The sequence below is a fragment of the Panthera pardus genome, unplaced genomic scaffold (genome assembly GCF_024362965.1).
Source record: "Panthera pardus isolate Hobbes unplaced genomic scaffold, ASM2436296v1 HiC_scaffold_10, whole genome shotgun sequence".
In the NCBI taxonomy this organism is placed as follows: domain Eukaryota; kingdom Metazoa; phylum Chordata; class Mammalia; order Carnivora; family Felidae; genus Panthera; species Panthera pardus.
The window spans coordinates 99,574,042-99,601,005 of NW_026526655.1; the positions used below are offsets into that span (position 1 = coordinate 99,574,042).

The following is a 26,964-nucleotide window of genomic DNA, read 5'->3' on the forward strand; positions in this document are numbered from 1 at the left end:
CTGGGGGGCTCAGTCAGTTAAGAATTCAACTCTTGGTTGTGGCTCAGGTTATGATCTCATGGTTCATGAATTCAAGCCCTGCTGTGTCAGCACAGAGCCTGCTTGGGATTCTGTCTCTCCCTCTCTCTGCCTCTCTCTCTTTCTCTCAAAATAAATAAATAAACTCAACAGAAAGAAATAGCTACTGAATTAAATATCATTTTCCCCCATGAAGTGTTCAGCTCAATGTTTTATTTCTTAAACAATGAACGAGTATTACACTTATTGCTTATTACAAGCCTAGCACTGTGCTAGTGGGTGACGAGGACATGATGCAGCACCTAGGGCACAGTCATTGGGATCATTTAGACTTGGCAATGACCCTTGTTTATGGTTCCCAGCTATGCTCTCCTCCTGAGGTTGCTTATGTACAGCTCAGTTTTCCCATTTTTAATATAAGCATAATTCTTCATAGGTTATTTGTTAGGGTTAAGATTGATATCAATAAAGCAAATTATAAAAAAAAATGAAGTAATTAATATATTAAAGGAAAAGAAGCTAGCAATGGAGCTCAATAAAATCCAAAGTAATTTGTATAATTGTAGAAAACTTACAAAAATTTTCTAAGCCAGAATTGTAAAAGTTACTACATATAACCATACCAATCTCAGAAAAACATCATCAATATTATGTTTTAAGATTGTCTGAGCCTACAGGAAAAGATTAAAAAGCAAGAATGTTACTATATATATCATGCAACTTGTGGGCAGTTTTTTCCCACAAATGTTATTTCACATTTTTAAAAAGTATTTTTTTAAGTGCTGCATTACCTTTAAGAATTGGGCGTAAAGAATCAACCCAGGTTCTGTTAGTGAATTCCTAGGCTAATTTCAAGTAGTTTTCATTGTTATAAGCTAACATTCTATAAACAATTAAAGAGCTCCTGCCACGGGGCTGGAGAGGGCAGTCCACAGGGGAGTGCAGCGATGGAGAGAGCAGGGTCCCAGCAAGGTCCCTGCAGCTGCCCAGATCTGGGGCAGGGTGGAGGTGGTTGGAGTGAGCAGATCTGCAGAAGAACTTGGGGGGCAGGTGTGCAGTGTCAGCAAAGTCTGTGGGGGTCCGCCTTGGAAGGAGACCTGGAGCCATGGCCTGGCTGGCCAGAACGTGGGGGTAGAGGGTGCTGTTAGCAAGTTAGGTGAGAGTGTTCTCCCTGTGCCAGTTCCTGCAGGTGTCCCTGTGTCTGGGTGCAGGGTGTGGGCAGGAGAGAAATGGCTCTTGCCAGCATCATGGTTCCTAGAGAAGTTTCCTAAAGATCACTGCCCCTCCAGCACATGCTCTGAGATTAGTCAACAAATCCTCCTCCTGTTTACCCTGGGCATTTTTCAAATGGCTGCTTCTATGCTGTATCTCAGTGAGGTGTTTGTTGTGTTCTGTGTTTAAGGGCAGGGACTTCTCCTGAGCCCACTGACTTTTAACACTCCAGTTGATAAGTCCTGCTGACTGTAACTACCTGCTTAATTTGGCCCCTGTAGTTTTCAAAGCCAAATGTTATGGGTATACATCCTCATGCAGGCTCCCTGGTGTGAGTCTATTTCTCTCTCCTCTTTGGGCCTGGGACATCCTTCCCTCCTGGGGGCTGTTCCAGGTCCCTTTAGCCCCCGCTATGTCTGCCCTTCCTGCCATGTGGCCTCTTCTCTACATTAGCTGTGGAGAGTCTGGTCTGCTGTCTTTGTTTTTGTTTTGTTTTGTTTTGTTTTTTTCTGGGTTATTTACAGTGATGTGGGTGTTATTTAGTCATATCTCTGTGATGAGGTGAGTTTAGGATCTTCTTACTCCACTGTCTTCCCCAGAAAGCCTTGTCTCCCTTTTTAAATTAATAATACTTTCCAAATATTTTTCTATAGTATTTTTCTTCTCAAAAAGAGAAATAAAGAACACTTTTAATTACGTTGATCAAATCTTCTGTGTTGGGTTTTGTTAACTTCGTTCTTTATGTTAAATTTTAATTTTTAAAAGCAACTTGCTTCTTAATTGTACATGAAATAAATGAATGTTTATTATAATAAGTACAATAATGTATTACAATATGTCTATTGTCAACGTTATTGCTACCCTGGTATGTGTCTTTTCAGAACTTTTTTCTTATTGTGAAAACTTATCTAAACATAGAACTTTAACACTATATATATACATGTGTATATATGTGTGTGTGTGTGTGTGTGTGTATATATATATATATATATATATATATATACTTTTCCCTTTTTGAAAACTTTGTGAGCATATCTACTGTCAGTAGATAGAGCTGAAAGTAAAAATTGTTTGCTTGTCACAAATACACACAAACAGATCTCACACTGGTGACTTTGACCCCCCTTTCATATATCTGATAGTCATCTACATTTATCTTTAAAAATTTTTTTTAGTGTTTATTTATTTTTGAGAGAGTGAAAGAGAAACAGAGCACAAGCAGGAAAGGGGCAGAGAGAGAGAGGGAGACACAGAATTTGAAGCAGGCTCCAGGCTCTGAGCTGTCAGCACAGAGATCAATGCGGGGCTCAAACCCATAACTCTGAGATCGTGACCTGAGCCAAAGTTGGACGCTTAACCGACTGAGCCACCCAAGCGTCCCTGCATTTATCTTAAGTAGATTGCATTTTACTATAATTTTTCTTTCCTTTTATAGTTTATAATATTTTCTTAGCTATAAGATTTCTGCACCCCGTATTATATTAAGTCATGTACTTGTTCAGTGCTTCTCAAATAAGAACCACTGAGTATCATTTTAATGGCAGATGTGGTATATTGGGGGTAGAGCCAGAGAACCTGGGTCAATAGGACCTCTGCTGCTGCTAGAGGTCTAGATGTTCTCCTTGGGTCTGGGAATTTATGTTACCTACATAGAAAAACAAATGTGCTTTAATATACGGTATAAGTATTTTTTATCAAGTTAACAAGTTTATTACTGGTCTTTATGCTGTACTGGAGGCTCTTAAGGTCTACAAATATGCAACATACCATTAGCAAAATGCATTTGTTGGAGCTTCTGACATACTGCGAATTATTATAATGGTAGCGCACCACTTTTGCAAGGTTACAGATTTTAATTTTAATGATACTGGTGTCCTTCCATTTAAAATATGTGCTTTGCCTTGGAAATTAACTGTTGTTATATTTACTTGGCTACTTTTAAGTGTTATAACATGTTGCATTTTATTATTTTATATGTAAAATATCAACACTACACAACGATATGAGGTTTCTTACTCTTTCTATATTTAGATAATACATGAATGGCTTTCTTCACATGAAACCTCCCTTGTATTTCTGGAACAAATCTACCTTGGCTGTGGTATATTGTAGTTGTTGGTGGTGATGTGTTATAGGATTGCATTTGCTAATATTTACATAGGTATTTTCGTATCTGTGTTTTAAATGTTAGGAACAACTCCTATTCAACCTGTTGGTGAACAAGGAACCCTCTGCCCTAATTAGTATGAGATGGCTTAAAGCACAGCACCTGACACTAGATGGCTGAGCTTTGTAGCAGTTCATTGGCCGTATATACTCCCTGGAGGAAGAGGACACTGTACACCAGGCAGGGCCACACAGAGGTTGCAGTCAGGAGAAAAGTGACTGAACACGGACCAACTGAGGCAGGCTTTGTAGTACCAGAGAGTGTGGGGACCCCTGGTTCCACTGGCACTGTGTGATTGGATTGTTTGAAAAGTTTCAAGGACTGGCAAGGAAAATAAAATCCATTAGATTGAGCATTGGTAGGAGGCAGTTGGTATGGCTGATAGGCAAACTGGCCAGGCACGGAGAATTTCCCAGTGGGCTGGGGCACGTGTGGGGACAGTAGGGGAACTCGTAATTAGGCTTTTTGGGAGTTTCGTGAGACTCAAAGAGCTCAAGCCATCATTTGGCATTTTAGGTTTTTTAATACAATAAGTTAGATTAGTCTATAGATTATTTTTATAATATTTTCAGCAGAATTTGGAAATAAATGTATGCCAGCCTTATAAAATAAATTGGAGAGCTTTCTAGAACATTTTTTCTAGTATATTATTTGAATATTTTAACATTAGAATATTATTTATAGAATATACATTTTCTAGGTTGTTTAAAATAATGGCCTCATCAGTTCTTTAACAGAACTCAGTTGTAAAACCATCTTTTTCTAACCTTTTGAAAGGCTGAATCACTTTTGCAATCACTTTGATGGAGAAATACTCTATTCTTAGGTTAATAGAAAATTAAAATTTTACTTCAAAATTATTTATTCTAGGTCTTATTTTCTTTTGTTATAGACTTGCATGTGGTATTTTCTTTTTTTTTAATTTCTCATACTTATGCATAATCAGGTATAGGAATAACATAAAATATTTCTTCTCTCATTCCTAATCATGTTTTTAACTTCCTTTTAAATTAATAAAATTAATGAAGGCTATTCTAAATCTTTTAAATCTTTTCTAAAGATGAGTTTCAATTTATCTTCAAATATTTATGCCTTTTTATTTCATTAATTTAATTTAATTTAATTTTTAAAGTTCATTTATTTTGAGACGGAGAGAGAGAGTAGGGACACAGAGAGAGGGAGGCAGAGAATCCTAAGCAGGCTCCACACTGCCAATGTAGAGCCCTATGTGGGGCTTGAACCCATGAACCGTGAGATCATGACCTAAGCTGAAATCAGAAGTCAGATGCTCAACCAACTGAGCCACCCAGGTGCCCCTTTCATTATTTTTAATATTTCTTTTTAGTATAATATCCTGTATCATTGTGATTATATTGTTCATATTTTGATATCTTAAGAAAAATTCTAAATTGATCTTTTAGATGTGTGAGATTCAGTTCCTAGATGCTGAATTGGAGACAGGAATTCTTGTGGAAGTGACTTAGGGAGAAACCTCTACAGAAAAGTCTTTAATACCTCACCATTAAGTGTAATGTTAATTTAGGGTTTTGGTAGATCTCCTCTATCAGATTGAAATGTTCTCTGCTCTAACCAAAAGCAGGACCTGGTACATATACTTTTCAGTGGCTATATAGTTGTTTATTATTATAGCTGTTATTGTGTTTATTAGTTGAGGCTTCACTGACCAGATTTTAAGCTTCTTGAGGGTAAAGATTGTTTTTAGACAGAGCTTATTTGGTATCTTAGTGTTTGAGAAAAAGAAGTGTAATTAGTACTGGCAGTTTGACCAACCAGTTTTGTACGTGCTGTGTTTTTTTGTTTGTTTATTTTTGTTTGTTTTTGTTTTGTTTTGTTTTGTTTTGTTTATTTGGTAGCCAGGACTAGAGGGGAGAGGAAAATGAGGAAGTGTTGCTCAGTGGGTTTAAAATTTCAGTTATGCAAGATGTTTCCATTTTCATTTAATCTTTTCAAGTTGCCATGAAAAGTTCTGTGCTTAGTGTATACTTTTTCTTCCTATCCCAAAGTCTTTGTACTTTCAACAAATAAACTTAGCAATTTCAAATATCTTATGTAAAGAAGATAAAAGTCAAAAGATTGATGATTTCTGGCATTTGAAGTTAGAGACAGTGTTTGTTAGGAATATTTTTTGTTTCATCTAAGTTAATTAACAGCAACGTGGATTTATCACAGGAAAAGGAAGTACTCTTGCTTATTTCTTAAGGGTATTAAGAAGTCCTAAGGAATTTTCCTAGAGCCTTTTCTACCCCAAATCATGGTTTTCATACACAAAGGGACTGACATTATACATTATTCTATGTATTTTGTTCACTTTCTTAATGAATATTTAATAAAAATCTATAACCTAGATCGAAAATATTTTTTATTAAAAAATAGTATATCCTGGTAACCAGAACAAAGATTAAAGTTTGCCAGGATCCTTTGGCTTAAAATATATACCTTCCTGCTGTCCCAGAAAGGATGCATTTATTTTAGCCAGTAGACTCAATATTTCACTGATACCATTATTATTTTAAAAATCTCAATGGTACTACCAGCATTCATCATGACATCTCCCATTATAACATCCAGATTGTGCTAAAAGGTGTATGATTTTGGTTAAATGAAACTTATTATTTGGGTATGTCATAAAACTGCCAAACATGTGCTAATGTAATAATTTAGCAACTGAAAATAGCTACCACTAAGAAAGCTTTTATAAATAACTGATGACCATGTATTTCTACATAATATTTACACATAAAAAGAGGTATAGATCTCCTATATTGTATCATAGATAAGATGAATATTAAATTTACATGTTAAATCCTCCTGTAATTTATAATTTCATGGGAAATGGTGTAAAGAGGTTGGTTGCCATATGAGTTAGCTTTATGTGCTTTTCCAGATTATTCTATTTGTTTATATTTGTGGTTATGGCAGCCCCTGGTAAACATTGTTTTTAGGCAGAATCTACCTAAGATTACAGTGAATTGGGATGACTATACTGGAGCTGTTGCTTTCTAAGACCCTGAACTAGTTAGTAGATACGGAGTCTCAGACCATCAGCTAAAGGGAAGAAGTGGGGCCAACTCATTATAAAATTTTCCCAGCACTTATGTCTCTTGAGTATACCAGGAAAAGGTCAAGTTTCATGAAGTTATTAAGACCCAGTTACATGTTAAAAACAATCTAAAGATATTGAGAGGGGATGTTAACCTTGTGTCCTTTCTCATTGCTCTTGACACAGTAGATGCTAAGAAATACAATTGATTGACAATGATTATAAATCTTCCTCCTTGTTCCCATTTATCCAGTGTCTGTTCTGGCCCTAGGAACTCCAATTTGAATTAGTCTCCCTACCATTTTTCAGGAGACACCGTTTAACACTGTTGCAAAATAGAATGAATGATCCTTCTTTCACAGAAAGGATGGATGAGAATGTAGAGTGAGAACTCTTTAGGGCAGATTGTAACTGGCTGAAAGACAAAATGATACAGATTTCTGTCCTCAAAGAGACTTCTTTGAGTGTCTTGATGAGTCTAGTACAAGTGTTCATCTTTTATCTTTTCACTCCTAGGTCAGAAAGCATCTTTCGAAACGCTTTTGTCAGGACACTGTGCTTTTTATTCTGTTTCCTTCAAGATTTTTATCCTTACTTCCATTTGCTCTTCCTCATTTTTTCTGGCTAAATTATATTTGTGCAAAATGGCTAATTAATATTTAATCCAACATTTCAAGTCCTGTTTAATTTTTTAAGAGTCTGTTCTTTTAGGTTTCTTACATACGGACAATTCTTTTCGGTAGCTACTAGTAAGCAGTAATTAGCCAGAAAGTAGCCCAGTGAGTATGAATATTTTATGGTAATTAAGTCCCTGGTACTCTTAAAACATGAATGTATAAGCATTCATGAAACTATGAGTTGGATTATGAAGTACATGAACCCAATACTAGCCGAAGACAGAGAAGAGAGAATAACAAAGATGTGCAAAAGAGAACCCCTAATTCTGAGCAGTACTCAGAAGCTTCAGGAGCAAAAAGAGAAAGGGTGAACAGCTATTACAGTTGGTGTCATGAATGTGACAAGCATGCAAAAAGCACTGGAGACTTAAAAGACAAATAATTTCTCCAAAGGACGACATGATGCCATGAAAGAATAAATTTGATTGATACTTTTTATAACAGAAGTTCTTGAATTGAGATAATTAGGCAACAAGAAATCATTGGAAGCTCTCTGAGTTGATTTCCACCACTTCAAAAACCATAACAAATCATACATTTAGCAATGCCAAATATGTAGACATTAATTAAAATCCCAGGTGTTTTTCCTTTTTTGGAATTACATTAGTATGGTATGGTAAGGCATCCGAGATATCACTCATCAGAATGTCATTTTAGCAGATATGTGAGGGTGAGTAATGTAAGAGGTAGTATACAGATAAGGTTTTTCAGAAATATGTTCTCCCTCCCCCTACTACGTTCATGAGAAGCTTAGATTTCTCCAGCTCTTTGATTTTGATCTTTTTTACATTTACTTACTTTTGAGAGGCAGAGAGAGACAGAGTGTGTGTGTGGGGGGGAGGGGGGGGGTGGGGGTGAGAGGGCAGAAAAAGAAGGAGACACAGAATCCAAAGCAGGCTCCAGGCTCTGAGCAAGCTGTCAGCACAGAGCCTGATGAGGGGGTCGGACCCACGAACCATGAGATCATGACCTGAGCGAAGTTGGATGCTTAACTGACTGAGCCACCCCGGTTCCCCATGATTTTGGATTTATCTTATAATCTACTTAACAAAGGATGTCAGGAGATGGACATAGCTTAAAAATCGTTTTATCCAATTTAATATTCACTCTTGCATCGCTGCCCTTATCATGAGCTTAATGTGTTCTCACTGGCTTCTTGTTGGAAAAAGAAATTTTTGGCATCAACTTGGCCTCAAATAGCTGCTAAAAGCCACCTAACTATGCCCACCATATATCAAACAACACCAGTGAACCCACAAACCCTTGAGGGAAAAACAATCCTTATTGTAATGCCACAGAAATTTGCCTTCATTTTTTGTTATGCACTATATGACAGATACAGCCAATGAATGCTAAGAGATCTGGCTATAAAAATAGAGAAAGGAGCTTATTTGCTAGTTGAGTAAGTTTGGAGTTTACGGGTAATGAGTATTGCTTTGTACATTTTTAAGAAGAGTCATTTAGAATTCCCATTCGGGTAGGCCATTGAATTGTATCAATAGAGAATAGATTTTAAATTTGGGTGGTGGTGAAAGTTGAAAGAATAACAGGCTAGAAGAAAGGGTATTAATATACAAAGTCAGGATATATTTAAAACAGTATATGTTTGACAATTATTTGCACTATGTATGTATTGCCTCACTGCACCGAACTCATACTTAATTAACTGCTCTGTGATAATAGAGTTGGATCCTAGAAACAATTTTCCTTTTAGCTAACCCAATATTAAGCGTTATCAATAGAGGGCATAGGAAGGAAACTGAAAAAGGAGGGTATTTCTCTTCCTTGTTTCCATTTCCTTCTCTTGGCTTTTTGTTTTTCCTGCCATACAACTGCACACTGCAAGCACATGCAGTCCCTTGGTAAGTTTACAGCTCATCTCTGGCCCTGGTACTGCCTTACCCCGCAGGCCTTGTGTTACCCATTCAGTGAGTACGCTCCTGAGGCCTTGACTCCCACTATGTGTCCATCTGTGTGCCTTGGTCAACCTGAACCGTATAGGTGTGTCAAGAAACACCTCTTATACACTCCATATACCTCAGACCTCACACCACCCAGCCATTAAGCAGCAACTAAAGCCCTGACCCTGTTGGTGGATTTTCCTATAAGGGCGGTCACCTTCATCCCACAGGTTTGCTGCTTGAATATCTTCTCAGCCACAATTGTTTCCACCTGGACAGGTGTTTTGTTTTCTTGGAAACTGCCAGCAGTTTCTGGTCCAAAAATTGAACCCACTGGTGAGCTGCCGTCTTATCTCTTCCAACAAGATCTGAAAGACAGTCTTGAGGAAAAAATTATGTTTCCAAGTTTGTTTTTTTCTTGGATATTCTCCATCAGGCCTGGGGTATTTACTTATTTTTTTTAAAAGAATTAGCCTCATCTTTTATTCTCTTTATACAGTTGATAATTCTTTACAATATTTTTTTTCCCATATCAAATCACTGTGTGGTTTCTGTTTCCTGATTGGATTTTAACTGATAAAGAACACTGATGAGTCAATTGTGAGAGGGAAGAAGAGAGTGGTCAAGGGTGATTCTGAGATGGGGACTGATTAATGGTGGCGCTCTTGACTGATGTATGAAGTAGGAGCAAGTAGGGGAAGAAAATCAATTGCATTTTGAATGTGGACAATGTGAAGTACTTGTAGAGCATTCAGAGGTAATTGACCATCAGGCAGTAAGAAAGCATAACTGAAGCTTGGTGGAGACAAGACAGATCAGCGATATGGATTTATGAGTCATCAGCATTCAAAAGCAAGTTGAAATTATGAGAGTAGAGGCGATCACCCAAACTACTGAAGTATGATGAATGATAAAAGCAGAGACTCAAAGACAGAAATCCACAAAAAACTAATGTGTGATAATTCCTAAGAGTAACTTAGAGACAGCCATGAGAGGAAAATAGACATTTTCTCAAAAGCAGAGTAATTAGTGATGCCAAATATAACAGCAAATTTTATTAATATAAAGATTGAAAAATATTACATTTGGCAGTTCGATTTGGTTAAAAACTTCATTTCTTTTCTAAGAATAGAAAAGAAACTATCATAAGTTGAGAAGTAAATGTCAAGTGAGATGACAGAGAGTAGTTTTGTCTTTGTGATGTTTCAATGAAAAGAGAAAAAGATAAAACAATACCTTGCAGACTGCATGGCATAGAAGGCAAAGGAGAATTTAGTTTTTTGGGTGAGAGAGTTTTAAGCATGATTAACAGAGGAAAGGTAGTCAGAGTGAGAAATTAAAGGTAAAAAAAAAAAGGTGCAATAATAATAGAATTTAATCTCTGGGAGACAGAAAGTGTCAGGATTAAGAACTCCTGTGGAGGGATTGGCCTTGAAATGAAGATGGTACTTGGGGCTTTGTGACTGGAGGATGTTGTTGAATGTATAAAGTATGTAATATTGGGCAGGGGAATTTAAATAAAAAATGCTTAATGACTTAAATCGTTGCAATGAAGTGAAATAATCTGAGGTTGATGAAGTGGAAAAAAAATGTAAGACTCTTTGGAGGAATTAAAGGTACAATATGTTGCGTTTAGGTTAGGAGTTTATGACTCATTAACATGTAATAGTAGCCATCAGCAGTGGAGTGTGTAGGTATATGTTAGTGTTTATATGTTTGTGTATGTATCCAAAATGTGGTTATTTGCTCATGTACATACATGATATACTTGTGCTCTGGACAAATTGTTTCCATATATATTTTATATTTTCCTCATTTGGCTTTTCAACTGGCAGCATGTGTAAGTAACCTTTAAGTACAATTTCACACAGTATTCAAAATCAATTGCAAATCTATTTTGGATAACTTTAGATGCAGCATGGAATAGTGGAAAGAGCATAGGCTTGGTCTGAGAAAATCCTGAATTCTATTACTGACTCTTTGCCTTTTAAACTGTAGGATATTGTTTCCTGATCTTGACACAACCAGATGTGCAATAAATGTTAGTGTAATTCTTAAATGTATAAGTTCTTACATTTCTAGGAGGACTCTCTAAAAATTTTTTTCTGTCACGTCTGAGTTTTCTCTTGTCTACAATCAGGATAAGCCTTATTTTGAAAAGGTGTGAATATCAAATGGCTGATTAATATATATGAAGTCTGTGGCTCATGGTATCTGCAGGGTTTTTAAGTTCATGACAGAAACTTAACAGAAAATGCAGATTTTCCTTTTCACCCACTGACTTTCTTTAGTCGAAACATTTAAAGCGATCCACATACATATTAATTGTATTAATTACTTGATTTCTCTGATACTGACTTTTATTCCCTAAAACAACCATTAACTATTATTTAGGACATAAAGGTTTTAATTAGCAATTAATTGTTTTAGTAGCAAGAATCACCTAAAAGCAAACAGAAGTCATTGAGGAAATATTCACTGAGAAGTGAGTAGACAGTTTTCAAATTTGTAAATACAGATGAAGGCTTCTATTTCTATGGGTATAGCAGATTAAATGTTCTTTTTCCATCATAAAAATAACTAGAAATCCTGCATAAAATGCAACAGATATGCTCATGAATGCATAGCTGTGATAACAAGACAGTATGGAGACCATAAATGACAGAGGAGCTGAAACCAGTAAAGTAAACAAGAAATGAGATAAAGGCTTTTCTTACATTTGTTTGTACCATAAACTTAGTGTCTCTTCAGGGGACAGGGACAAGTCATTTAGTTTATAGCAGAAGAGAGGTTAAATGAGACTCTTTACAAAGTTAGGGACCTCGTCTACATGAAAGGTTGTGCTAAAAAATATTTTGCTTTCACACACTGTTTGAGGTTTTCATTTCAGTGACAATGGAACTTGTTAGAAATATAGAAACCCTCACCCTTTTTCCCAGGCCTGCTGTCAGATTCTGCTTTTTAACAAGATCCCAAGGTGATTTTCATGTATATTGCCTTAGTTTCCTATTGATGCTATAACAAACTTAGTAGAACAAAATGTTATAACTACAAAGTTAGTGGAAGACAGCACAAATGTATTATCTTACTGAAGATCAGAAGTTTTAATATAAAGGTATTGGAAAGTCATCTCCTTGCCTTTTCAGGTTCCTAGAAGCTGCCTGCATTTCTTGGCTTGTTAGCTCCTCCTTCATCTTCAAAGCCAGCAATGCAACATCTCAGACCTCTCTCTTTTTCTCCCTACTCTGCATCATCCTCACATCTTCTTCCCTTATAATGGCCCTCCTGCTTTCCTCATATAAGAACACTTGTGATTACACTGGGCCTACCTGTACAATCCAGTATGATTAACTTCACCCCATTTGCAAAGACACCCTTCTTGTACAGAGGGTAACATATACAAAGGTTCTGGAAATTAAGATATAAGCAACCTTGGGTGGCTTTTGCTCTATCTACCATATACATTAAAGCATGAAAAGCACTGTCTTAGAGACCATGAAAGAAACAAATGTAGATAGTCTCTAGAGAAACTCAAGTTTACCCTAGATGCTTCAGGATTTTCATCAGATAAGATCAGCTGAATAGGAGGTCAGAAAAAGAAATTATAATGGAAACAATGAGAGAATCAGAAAGAGCAAAGAACAGAAAGAATAAAATGCAGAATTAGGACTGCAGATGCTTGTATTTAAAGAAGTAATGTTATGAATAAAAAACACAAACGTGACTTTTAAAAATAGGTTGGCATATTTGACAACTAATGTGTTATAAAGCAAATTAAGAACATTGTGTAAAAGAGTGCACTGGCAAATACTAATGGGTAAATGATCTAGAATGTAACATAAAGAAACAAAAGCTATTAAAGCAGGTTTAAACACATTGGGGATATAATAAGAAGACCTAATATACATCTAATTGGAATCCCAGAAGGATATAATAGTGAGAAAGGGTGAGAGTGCGTGTTTATTGAAAAGGATATATAAGAACTTTACAGTTGATGAAAGACAGTAATATTCTCAAAACATAATTAATTACAAGAAGGATGAATGACAAGAAATACGTATTTAAATATGTCAGAGTGAAACTATATAGCAGCAGGACAGCCAAACTGGGGAGAAAGAGATTATGTACAAAAAATGGTAGCTAACTACTCAATCACAATAAAGAATACCAGACAAAAAAGAATATTTTTGTTGGACTGGAGGATATAATATAAAATCTGGAATTGTATAATTACCTGAGAGTTAGGATTGGGTAATCCCTTTATAATATAATACCATATATTGTACCAAGATACATATAAACGTAATAAAAGTATTAAAGATGTAGAGATAACAAATCCCAATTCAGTAGACTCGATAGTCAAAAGGGAGTAGAGGTTTTTGTGATTATGGAAATGTACACAAAGATCTTCATTTCTATCAGTATTCTTGTACTTATTAAGATAGTGACTTGTATATATATATATCATATATATCTATATATCTATATATCTATCTATCTATCTATATACACCTTGTGTGTGTATATATATATATATATATATATATATATATAGATAGATAGATAGATATACACCTTGTGTGTGTGTGTATATATATATAGATAGATAGATAGATAGACATATAGATATACACACTAACATAGTATAATATTCACACATTTTTGAATATCTTAAAATGCATAACAAAATCAATACAATATATTTGACTTTGCTTTTATTCCCCAACATGTCAAGCACTGGAATTTTTAGTTAAGTAAATCCTCTGTGCTGGGCACAGTTTAAACGCTACATGAGTCTAAATTTACTTCAACTTAGAGATCTAAGTTTGCTTCTTTCCCATTTCTACACTCTTTTCTGGTAGTAGTGTAGGTTGTGGAAGGAACACCTACCAGGGAGACAGGCAGCCCTAAAATTGAATCCTGTCATGGAAGCTTGACATGTGGGTTATACAAATACAACAACTACAAAAGTAATACTTTTCTTACGAGGTTGAGCACAGGGATAATAATGTGGGTGTAGGAGAACTAATACTGAACCAGCACATGCAAGGAGCAAAATTAATAACCAGTTGATAATTATGGACCAGGAAAAAGTAGTTTATGATATATTCTCGGCCATTTGAACATTGCTATGAACAGTACAGATCAACTCAGTATGGGATAATTATTCTTCAAGGTTAAGATACAGAGAAATAAAAACTGACCACATGAAGCTTTTATGTAAGTAGAGGTTTCAACATGGAAATAATATTTAAATTAATATTGTGGCAAACCAGGTCATTAATATGGATGAAATGTGCCAGATATAAGACAGTTGTGTTTGGTGGGACATAGGTCTATCTACTGGGGCCAGTTACAACCAGTTGTTGCCATGCAATAATCACAACATGAGCTAGTATTTCCATGTGGTTAGAGAATGGTTAGCCTAGATCAGAACCCATTTCAAAGCCACGAAGAAACCATTGCTTTAAGATGTATTATAAGTTCTGGCTACCAATAGGCAGTCATGTTTACAGTGTATTGTTTCAAATTCATTCTAAATAAAATAAGAATTTTGATGTATTTTACTGGTAAAAACGATTCTTTATTTTCAAGAAATAATTAGACAAAAGTTGGGTGGAGTCAATGATAAAGTCTTGTCGAAAGAACTTTCTAGGCCTTAGATGTAGCCACACCTGCCCAAAATGTCAAGGCAAAAACTGAAACATTCATGTTCCTGTAAATGCAGTGTAGCCAGTCAGCCAGCCCCAAAACGCCAAGCCAGCTCTGGGCTTAGTATTTATTGCCTTGTTCTTTGATCTTCCTAAATAAGGCCAGGTATGCATCCCCAGCCAGTCATGCCCTGTTTGTTCACTGCTGCTCTTGGCCTTCTATAAAACTCCCTTACCCAAAATTCCTCAAGAAGAGTATGCCATTGCTTGTGCCACTACTCACACAATCCACACCTTGGCTTCCCTTGACTAAGACCACAGAGCTTATAACTAAATTGTTTTATTTTTGTCATTTGAGAGATTGATGTTGTGTTTACGTTTATCAGGTTTATTAACAAATAAATCTCATCCTTAGTAGGGTGATCTAACCCACTGGGATAAGCAGTCACATGCCAAAAGGAAATTTCAAGAGTGAACAAATGACAGTTTTCCAAATCCCTTCATTCTAATATAGACATTTTGAATTTATTTGGATCTAAAAATAAATGTCATAGATGTGAATTACATTTCTTATTCTACACTAAAACTCACCTGAGGTTCTCTATCTTTCATAGAAATGAAGTCAAATTTCGAAGAGCTGTGAAAGATTACATAGAACTTCAAGTATGGTCTATGAATCGGTGCTAAGCAGTGAATTGTTTGTTAGAGTCATGACAAGATGATACAATAATTTTAAAAAAAATGTTTCTAGTAATTCCTGCCGCATTCAAAGAGCAAGATCAGGGAACTTGTCTCAACAGGAAGCAGATCCATTTAGGTGTTGATGATCTGGGCGTGGTAAATTGTATCTGATGTGAAGTAAGCAGTACTCATGTGTTATTTAAAGGTTAATCTGTTAGATCAAACCCAAAAGCATTAAAAATATGAGAAAGCTTAAACATTTAGTTATTGTATGACTTGTTTTTATGAACATCTTTTTTTTAATCAAGTATTTACAAAAATTTATGGCTATGTAGTAGTATTAGTTAAGAAAATATGATTTGTAATTTTTTTCACCTAAAATTTTATATGGTGAAACAAGTTCACATTAAACTTGGGCAAGAATTAATATGAATTATTTTATATATAGCAGTAGTAGTAATTCTAATGACAACGTTACAAGTGATTTTAAAGAAATGAAAAACAAAATGATTAATACTAATTTTACGCAAAAGTATGGTCCTTCAGGTATTGAGTTTACTTTTGTAGGCATGATTTATAGTGAAGTATTAGAATAACTGTGTTTTTTGTGAGAGATGTACTGGCCAATGACACAACAAATCTATTCTAATTTAAGTAGCATTTATATCCAAAATAAAAAGCACATTGAATCATAAAGAAATTCTGGAAGAGAAGATACTGGATTAAAAACTCAAAGGAAGCTGATGTTCAGTAATTCAAATACACACACTCATTCTTCAAGGGCTTCTTTTAAAGTAGCACATCACGTTGAGACTGAAGGACCATATTAAATTGCTGAGACATTAGTGAAAGACTGTATCAAAGATGCACTCCTGCAAATGTTAGGTAAATTTAACATTTAAAAAGGATAGATCAAGTACCGTCTAACTGTTAAAACATAGCTTGACATATTTGGGAAATGGTTAATGATATGGAATACCAGCTCTTAGAACACATAAAATCATCAAAGTATTTTTTTTTTTAATGGCATCTTACTGAAGTCCTAGATATTGCTAACACAACAGTTCTTGGGTGGGATGACAAGAAGGATTCATTTCTTTAGCTTCATTGCTAATAATTACAACCAGTTCTGAAAGGCATAACATTGTAGTATGATGTTGTTTTGGACTTCGGTTCCAATGACCCAGATGCAAAGACAGGAGAACATTATGGTTTAGTTATACAGTGCTTCAGTTATCTTTTGCTGATAACAAATCACCCCAAACTTAATGGCTTAAAAAAATCAAACATTTTTTTTTCTCACCATTTTTATGACTCATGAATGTGGGACAGCTGAGTGGGTAGTTCTGGCTCAGGTGAGTTCATTAGGTTCTAGTCAAGCTGGTGACCAGAGCTGCAACCATCTGAAGATCACATGGGACTGAAAGATCAGCTTCCAGCAACTCACGTGGTTGTTGGCGGAACTCAGTCGTCACCAGTTATTGGTCATTTCCTTGCCTTGGTAGCCTCCTCATAGCCGTGTTGATAGGATGGCCTCTCCCATGATGAGTGATCAAAAAGAGTGAGAACAGTTCCAGACAGAAGCCACAGTTACAATGATTTAAAAGTTATATACCATCCTGTTTACTACATGCTATTTGTCACACAGATCAAACTGAGCACAAAGGGTACCACACAAGAATGTCAATAGCAGGAGGTATGGGTATTGGGGGACATCTTGAAGGCTGGTTACCAAATGTAGGTTAAGAAGTTTATGCTAATTGTAAATCAATGGGATGCTTTCTTCACTGAGGAACTATTGCTACAAAAACCAAATCAAACAATAAACAGAAAAGAAGACCTCAGCTGCACTAAAATGTGTTATTAATTTAGTAAAAATTACAAATCATCTAAAGAATATGTATTATATTCAAGGTTATTCTCTTTATTATGTGACAGTATCAAAACATCATAACCAAGTTATTACATGCTGGGCAATAGTAGGTAATAAGGAGAAGAATTCTTTCAATGATGTTTGAATCATGGGCAAACACTTTGCAAGTAGTACTGTGAGGTAGGATATCAGTTTAACCCTGATATAAACATACACTTCGGATAACCACATTGATTATTCGTTGAGGTTTAAAAATCCTGATGTTCCGCAATTTGAGAGAAATTATCAATAAAAGTAGGTGATTTTGATACTGTATATCTGTGAAAAGTGATCAACAACACCTTAAAAAATTTAGTAGAACATTTTGAATTTCACATCCCTAAAAGGAAGATCCATGCATAGAAGGTTTGTTATCCAAATCTATGTCTTTAGTCAAAAGACAAACTTGACTCTAAACTTATAAATTAGGGAGACTAGCTATTAACGAAAGACTGAAAATGACTTTTAAAATGGAGTATCATTTGCTTGCTACATTTTGACGGGAAAAAAAGTTTAAAAGAATAATCTGAGCTCAATGAAATTGCATTAAAATCTCTTCTGTTCCCATCAAGACACCACTGTGACACTGGTTTTCTACTATAAGGGTGATTAAAACAAGACACTGAAGCAGTTTATATATACATTATTTTTTATGAGTTGTGCTGTTGTCAATGCAACCTAGATTAGAAAAGTTAAAAAGTCAGAAGCAAGTTCATTTATCACATTAATATCTGATTATTCATATATATGATATTCATTTAAAGTGTCTTTGCAGATATTTAATATGGAAAATCATTATAACCTTATACATTTCCATTTAGTTATGACTCTAGAATGTCAAAATATGTTGCATAATATTTTCTATATTAATGTTTATAGTTTCAATGAGCAATGCATATATTTAATTATTTCACCATGTTATGTTTGACCTGAAAATATTAAAATTTAATATGCCTGTTGACTCTAAGGGATGAAAAAAATCTTGAGCTTGTATATCATCAATCTTTGCTATTTTATTTTTCTAAGAATATTTTTTAATTGTATTTTTTAATGTGTTGGACCATCATGGGTTGAGATGTTTAAAATGTTTTTTGTTTGTTTTTGTTTTTGCTTTTTAACGAAGATGGTTTGGGAAATGATGATCTAGCGGATTCTTTAATAAGTTAATTACCAGTTTATTACAAATACTTTGGCTTGGGCCCCCTAGAAAAGCAGTAATGGATTCAGAGCTCAATATAGAAAAAGTTGTGTGGGTGTTGGGGTGGGAGGAATGGAAAAAAAAATTAGGTTACTGAAATGAAGTATAGAGAACTTTGATTTTCTTTCTTTGACAACTGAAAGAAGAGAAAATGAGTAAGATTTAAAAGAACACCTTCATTTTTTTCTCATTTTGGCATAATTGCTTTGCCAATAATATTGGCAAGCAAGTTTGGTTCTTTAGAAGAAGATACAGAGTTTACCTGATTGCCTTGAATATTTTTCCTTCCCACTGAAATTATTCAGGGCTGATGTATAAAAATTTATTTTTCCACATAATTCAGAGATAGGTATTTCTGTAGAACTTTGCAAACAATGACACTGACATACTTAGGAATTTACCAAAAGAAATTTTAAAAATCCTCAAATTATCTATGAGAATGCCCAAGTTTTTTCTTTTGATGTTAATCTTATTTTTATATGAAAAGCTACACAGAATCAGAAATTATTATCCCTGTGAATAAGTATCACAATATTTTGAGAGATAATTATGTTAGGCATTGCATATTTGTTAAACCAATACAAATGTTATATATTTTGCATGTATTTCTCTAATTTAAAAAATAATTCTGCAGAATAGATCATCATCTTGCAGATGGAAAAATTGAGCCACAAGAAAGTTAAATAATATGGTTAATGTCACCCAGTGCTGAATGCTAAATGCTAAAATTAAACCCAATTCATTCTGATTCCTTTTATAGTATATTATTTTGTCCTGACATTCATTTCCTGCCATTATATCATAAGTAGATTTACATCAAAGAAAAATATCTATAAATTGAAAAAAAAACCTGTTAGGTAAGATTTTACTAAAGAAAGTAATCTTAGTTTTAAACTTGATTATTTGGAATTTTGTGTTTTTTGTTTCACTGAAGCGGTTATGAGACTGGCTTTTCTAAATGAAATTTTCTACATGAAACCAGATCAATATACACTACTACTTAGACAATTTGTATTTTAGTCTGCAACCTTGAGACGAAATGGCAGTTACAAAACTCCCCAAATAAACATGTTTCCCAAAAGTGGTAATTTTTGTGAATGAAAATGATCTTCAGATAAAAGTTATCTGTGATCATTCTATGAATAAATTATTACAAAATAATTTGGCAAATTATGGAAAGAGCCTAAATGTCCATCAACTGATGAATGGATAAAGAAGTTGTGGTTTACATATACAATGGAATACTACTTGGCAATGAGAAAGAATGAAATATGGCCTTTTGTAGCAACATGGATGCACCTGGAGAGTGTTATGCTAAGTGAAATAAGTCCTACAGAGAAAGACAGATACCATATGTTTTCACTCTTATGTGGATCCTGAGAAACTCACCAGAAGACCAGGGGGGAGGAGAAGGGGGGGGGGAATTACAGAGAGGGAAGGAGACAAACCATAAGAGACTCTTGGGAACTGAGAATAGACTGAGGGTTGATGGGGGGTGGGAGGGAGGGGAAAGTGGGTGATAGGCATTGAGGAGGGCACCTGTTGGGATGAGTACTAGGTGTTGTATGGAAACCAATTTGACAATAAATTTCATATTAAAAAAATAATTTACCAACTACTCATAAAGCAATTCTGTTTTTCATAGATTTTCTATTTATATGCATGATTTTTCCCACCCATAAGTTGAAGTAGTTGCTTGTGTAATATCTAATATATTTTTCTTTGTCTTAAGCATTTGATGTTTGCTACTCATTTTCCTTTTTTTTCTTCCCTTATAATATTTCCCTCATAAACCAACAAGATATGGTGTTTATTCTTCCTTCCCACTCCACCATGACCTCCAATTGGGTCCATCAGGACCCAATTTCACCTATTGCTTCACTATTCTAGCTACAGCTTATCTGCTGGGGATGTAACCTTTTTCTTCTTAGATATTGGAGCAAGCTCTAAGTTCTGACTGTCCAAAATAAGTAACCATTAGCCACATGACTGTTAACTTGTAATCTGGCTGGTGCATGTAGCCACTAGCTAAAAGCATAAACTACATATTGTAGGTGAAGGTGTATACATATATATTATATATATATATATATATATATATATATATATATAATATATATATAATATAAATACAAATATTTATAAAAATTTATATATATAAATATATATATATAATTTTTAACTCCTTAATGTTGAAATGGCAGTATTTTTAATATGCTAGATAAAATGTATTCTTAAAATTAATTTCATTTCTTTCATTTTGCTTTTTTAACATGGCTAGTAGCAAACTTTAAAATGACCTATGTGGTTTTAATATATTTCCATTTGACAGTGCTGCTCTGGTTGATCTCTCTGGTTTTTGACTTGTCAGTTTTAAATTCATTCTTACACCCAGCTGACAGAGTGGTCTAACACACAATTCTGACCACTAAACAAGACACCTCCAGATGATGTATAAAACAGCTTCATGAAGAAATTGTAACCAGAGTGGAATAACAAGACTCAAATTTAGAGACAGTTATGTGAATGGCATGGTAGCCCTTAAAAGAGTCAAATATATAATTGCCAGTGTGCACATTGCATAGAAGGTGGTGCTTTGAAATCAGCTCTGCATAACAGGAGCTGACAAAGTGGAATGACCATTTACAAAGAACCATCTTCCTTCTTCACCTCACCAACATACACTCACATATATGCCTTCCAGTGTTTACAAATAAGAAATTTTAGTTGCAATAGAAAGAAAAGCAGCTAAGACCAAATTTTATATTTATTTTTTTTATTCTTAAAACTTTTTAAATACTTATTTTTGTTTATTCACTTAAAAATAACGTTTATTTTTGAGAGAGAGAGACAGAGCATGAACGGGGGAGGGGCAGAGAGCAAGGGAGACACAGAATCCAAAGCAAACTCCAGGCTCTGAGCTGTTGACACAGAGCCCGATGCCAGGCTCCAACCCATAGACCACGAGTTCATGACCTGAGCCAAACTCGGATGCCCAACCGACTGAGCCATCCAAGTGCCCCAATGTTTATTTATTTTTGAGAGAGAGAGTGTGAGAGTGAGCAGGGGAGGTGTGGAGAGAGGGCAAAGGATCCGAAGTGGGCTGTGCACTGACAGCAGAGAGCCTGATGTGGGCTTGAGCTCACACACCATGAGATCATGGCCTGAGCTGAAGTAGGACCCTCAACCCACTAATCCACCCAGGTGCCCCAATTAAGACCAAATAAAAAAAAAATAACTATTTCCTTGTATATTGGTGTTGTTTTCCCATTCCCTCTTTATAATCCCTCGTTTCGACAAAATAAAAATATCCACTTCCCAAATCACAGGTTTAAATGTACTAATATCATATGATAACAACTTTTTTAATAATACAAGAACAACATTACTTTGCAACTGCTTTTTCTTCTAATGCATTTTGAGAAGAAACGAAATGTCACTTTGACTTATGTTCATAATAGTAGTGGAATATGTACATGAAAGTAGATGCAGCTTTAATAATTTTTCCTTTTATAAAGCAAATCACCATAATGCCATATTCTCCTCTAATTTTTATGTTACTTTAGGGAGCAAAAATATAATCTGGCATTTTTTGGGAAAGTAGTTGGTTGGGGATAGTGATGTGGATTGATGTGGTATTGAACTAAGGGTAGCAGCTCTATACAAGGATTGAATGGATAATCAGATTTCATTATTAGTTCAGTGATTCAAGCTACTTGGCTAATTGGCTACAAACAAAATGGAAATAATTAGAGAGTGACTTTTACAGAAGTGAGAGTAAGTAAACATTTCATTCTTTTGTGGATATTTGAACTTTTCTAATGAGATTATGATCAAAAGTTGAGCCATTTATTTTCATTTTGAAAATATGTCACAGGGTTCTCAGACTAGCTCACATGAAAACAGTGACTTCAGATCTGAAATATAAAGGAAGGCTCAAAAGATGAGAAATAAAACCAGGTTTTAGCAAACCTACTTTAAAGGCTGACCTCCTACAGTGCAGGGGTCATGGCAAACAGTAGTTGTTCTCTATGTACGAAGCAGGTGAATTAAAAAAATTTTGAGATATGACTATGACTTCCAGAGGACCCACATTTTTCTCCCTTGGAAAACACAAAGAAAATGTAGGAAATAATAAATGTAGAAAATGTAGGAAAATGCAGGAAATGTAGTATTTGAGACCTCATTTTCAACCTTCTCTCCCCTTTGGATAAATATAATTGCAGATAAAATTAGTGAAGAACTTAAAGTCTTTGAAAGTAGACAAAGGCTGTCTGATTGCATTGATTTTTTTTTTTTTTACTCTTGAAACATATATGGCTTAACTTTTATGAAAATGAGTTATGTATAATATAGATGTATTTTTCATTGCTAATACAACTATGTCTTATGTGCAATTAAATTTGGCAGAATAGATTTTAAAAATATCCTTTCAAAGAATCTACATGGAACTGTATTGTTTACTTATACTGGTTTGGCATACGTTATGTGTAATTTATACAAGAGTATAGTTGAGTAGGTATGATATCATCATTTTCAAGATAAAAAAATGAGGCACAGAAAAGTTAATGACTTACCAAATATCACAATTTGACTCTGATGGTGCTTGAAATTGCACTCAACTCTCTGATTTCAAAGCTTCTTATCCTTCTACTGTATTGTTCATATTTCACATATGAATACAATTTTTGTGTAAGAAGTATATTTTCATGGAAGTGTATGTAAATTGGAAAACTCCATTATGTAAAAATTTGCCAAGTTAAAGAAAGTCTCTAATTCAGCTCTCAGTCATTTGACATCTTGCTTGTCTGTTGCATTGCTATTCTTATGGGATCAAACTGATCTTTGGGAAATTTAAAATATAAAATAAAATTAGATCAATAGGGCCTAATTAATTTGGTGATTTATACTTCATTATAACTAATGGGGTTTCCTCTGGGGACATACTTTCAGGAAGTTGTAACTTAAATGAACAAAATATGATCTGTGCATGAAGATTACAGAAATAGGCAGTTGTTCTGAATCATTTAACCATTTCCAGAACTTCTAGTAATGCAATTCTGCCTCCCCTATATGCTTTATCTATGTGGGTGACTTATTTATTTAGTTGTATAAATAAACTTATTAAGGACTTTAAGATGTATTTAATTTTAATTTTTTAATTTCAATTTTTTAAACATTTTTATTTATTTTTGAGAGAGAGAGAAAGACATTGAGCAGGAGAGGGACAGAGAGAGAGGGGGACTCAGAATGTGAGGCAGGCTCCAGGCTCTAAGCTGTCAGCACAGAGCCTAACATGGGGCTCGAACCCACATATCATGAGATCATGACCTGAGCCAAAGTCGGAGGGTTAACCGACTGAGCCAGCCAGGCGGCCCTATATTTAATTTTTACATTTACTTGTTGTTTGGAAGGTGCGGTATGTTTTATTTGCTTCAGGAGCCACATAATTTCTCTCTAGCAAATTCTCCATCTGGCTATATCAACAGATATATTCAATAACATTTGTTCTAATATTCTAATGGTAACCTTTAAAGTGATCTATCTAAACACAACTCGACCTGTGTTTCTCCCTTAATTATTATTCTCCAGTGGTCACTCAGTCACGTAAATGATAGCATCAAAGTCCTTAATTTATCTCACTCGGCCTTTCATAATGTTTGCTTAGTTTTGTGACCTGATTCCTCACCATGGCCTCCCTTGCCTTTTATACTCCAACAGCACTGAGCTCTTAGCCAGGGTGTTTCTGACCTTTGGCCCTTTGCTTTGGCTACTCCTTTTCATTCATTCGTTAAACACATTTACTGGACATGTACTCTGAGCAAGATACCGTCCTTGGTGTTTGGAAATTTAAAAAATGAAAATAATTGTTTCTGCTCTTTAAAAAGCTCACCATTTAGTAAAGAAAAATCCAAGGACAAACAGACAAACAAACAAAAAGCACACTATCATGTAACCCAGAAGGTTGTTGGAATCAAAGGAAACACGTTATACTTCTTCAATACCTGGACTCTTCTTCCTCTTCTGCTTGTTTTTTGTTTGTTTTTAAATCTCCAAGTCAAGAAATCAGGTCACATCTAATTTTAAGCTTCTGCCATGCCAACATGCCATGAATCATATTAGCAGCTAATGGGAACACAGAATATGTAGGAGATGCGGGAGTTTCCTCCAATAAGTATATGGTATCTTTGAAGAGACTTCAGTGAAGCAACTAGAGATTGATTTAGTTATGTCCGCAAAATTTTTCTGCCAAGAGCTAGATAGTAAATATTTTGGCTTTGGTACTATGGTTTTTGCTTCAACTACTCAAATCTATTGTTGCAGGACACAAGCAGCCATGGATACCATGATAGACATGGCTGTGCTCCAGGATAATTTTGTTACAAAAATAGCAGGCCAGATTTGGCCCAGAGGCTGTAGTTTGCCCACTTTTGATTTAATGGATAGGAAATAGAAGGTACGGTATAAAATAATAGTCATATAATTATTCAGAGAAAGAAAATGCATTCTGAGTTAGGCCTAGTCAGGACAGAATATCTGGTTGCAGTAATAATTATAACAGATACTTTCAGAAATGACCAAATGAGGGCTTCTGTATAGAGTAGAATACTGAGTATCAGTATCTTACAGACCATTGTGCAACTGCATGGTGGACTTTAAAAAAACAAATCAAACCAGAATAATTCCTAGAATTAGATCGCAGAGTATATTAGTCAGATTTCTCCAGAGAAATGAAATCAATAGAAATTTGATTATAGATATAGATGGCTGATATAGAATTGATTTGATATATTAAATACATAATTAGATACATACTTACATAATATAAATATCAAATATATGCCACATATTTAAATACAATAAATCTTGATATATCACCCATATACATGCAAATAATCTACTTGCAAAATCACAAATCCATATAATGACATGCTATCTCTTTTATACAGAGAGTGTGTTGCCTTGTTCGTTGCATCTGTCTTTGTCTAAAGCCAGGTGTGAAGAGATGGCATATCTCATTTTAATTTACTTTACAATTTTATTAATGAGATGTATTACTAGAAACTACCATAAAGGAAGTAGCTATATGCTTAAAATATTTTTTTTTCTTAAACTTAATAAGTAAAAGGCCATTATCATCATCTATTTTCTTTTCATCCTCTTTACCATAACAAAAGAGAAAAGTGTTCTTTTATTTATAGCATCTATTCAAATAACAAGGGTGAATATTCCACTGCTTAAGTAGAGATTAATGCTGCTTAGGAGTTCCTGTCTTGTATTGTCAAACATTGCTTTCTTTCATATCTCTGCCTCTCCACCCTAAACAGCACCACCCACTTACACTAATGAAGCAAATATGTTGCTTATTAGCATAAGGAACCAATGTGAAGCCATCACTCTCATGTGAGAAACTTTCAGATTGGCACACATCTCTGAAACTGAATTTCTCTTGACATAACTTTTGAAATTGATTTAATTCCCAACAGCCTGGAAATTCCTTTGAGTCTTTGGTTTGTGGGTTCATGTTTATAAAACTGACTGGCATCTATCTTCTGCATTCTTTCTCCAACAAACAAAATATGGTTTGACAAAATAGCATCTCTGTGTAGGATTTTTAGCAAAACAAGAACTTTAGAGATTGAAACATATCTGAAGTTATCAATTTCTGATCCAGTTATAACTATGCCAAATGACATTCTTCTAGGTAAACAGTGAATATCCTTTCTTTTTTATTCTTCTCTTTCTTCAAAACCTATGAAGTTGTCCTTAGAGCAAAGTAAAGTTTAAAGGGAAAAATATGATTTGTAATTGAGGTTTTCTGTTAATCTTCAGTCTATATTGGTTGTGTTCAGTGCATTTATTTTTCTTCTGGAAATAGCAGTAAATTAGTATGTGGGTGACATTTCAGAAATCCCATTTCAGCATACACCTTATACTCTATATTGCATTATAAATACTGACTTGCTTTCAAACCCCATGTGTGTCTGTCATGTAGAAACCAACTAGACAGTGAAGTCATTATTCAACTTAATTTGCAACATTTATTACCCTTGCTGGACATGCATGTGCGTTATAGTCACAACAAATGGTCTCAGAGTTTTGAGGTATGTATTCTTTAAAAAATTTTATATACATATATATATATATATATATATATGAATATATATGTATATATGTATATACATGTATATATACGTATATACATATATACATATACATATATACACATATATACATATATACATATATATACATATATACTTCATATATATGTATATATACATATATATACATATATACTTCATATATATGTATATATACATATATATATTCATATACATATGTATATTCGTATATATATATGTATATATACATATATATATTCATATATATATTCATATATGTATATGTAATTGGGAATTAAGATACCACATTTGAATTTAACATGTGATTCCATCTGAATACGAATCTTATGCATTACTCTG

General features: G+C 34.5%; 1 pseudogene; it reads left to right on the forward strand.

Annotated features, from left to right (window-relative positions):
• Positions 1–26,964, forward strand: part of LOC109278826 (histone-binding protein RBBP4-like) — a 62,863-nt pseudogene that overhangs the window by 4,460 nt on the left and 31,439 nt on the right.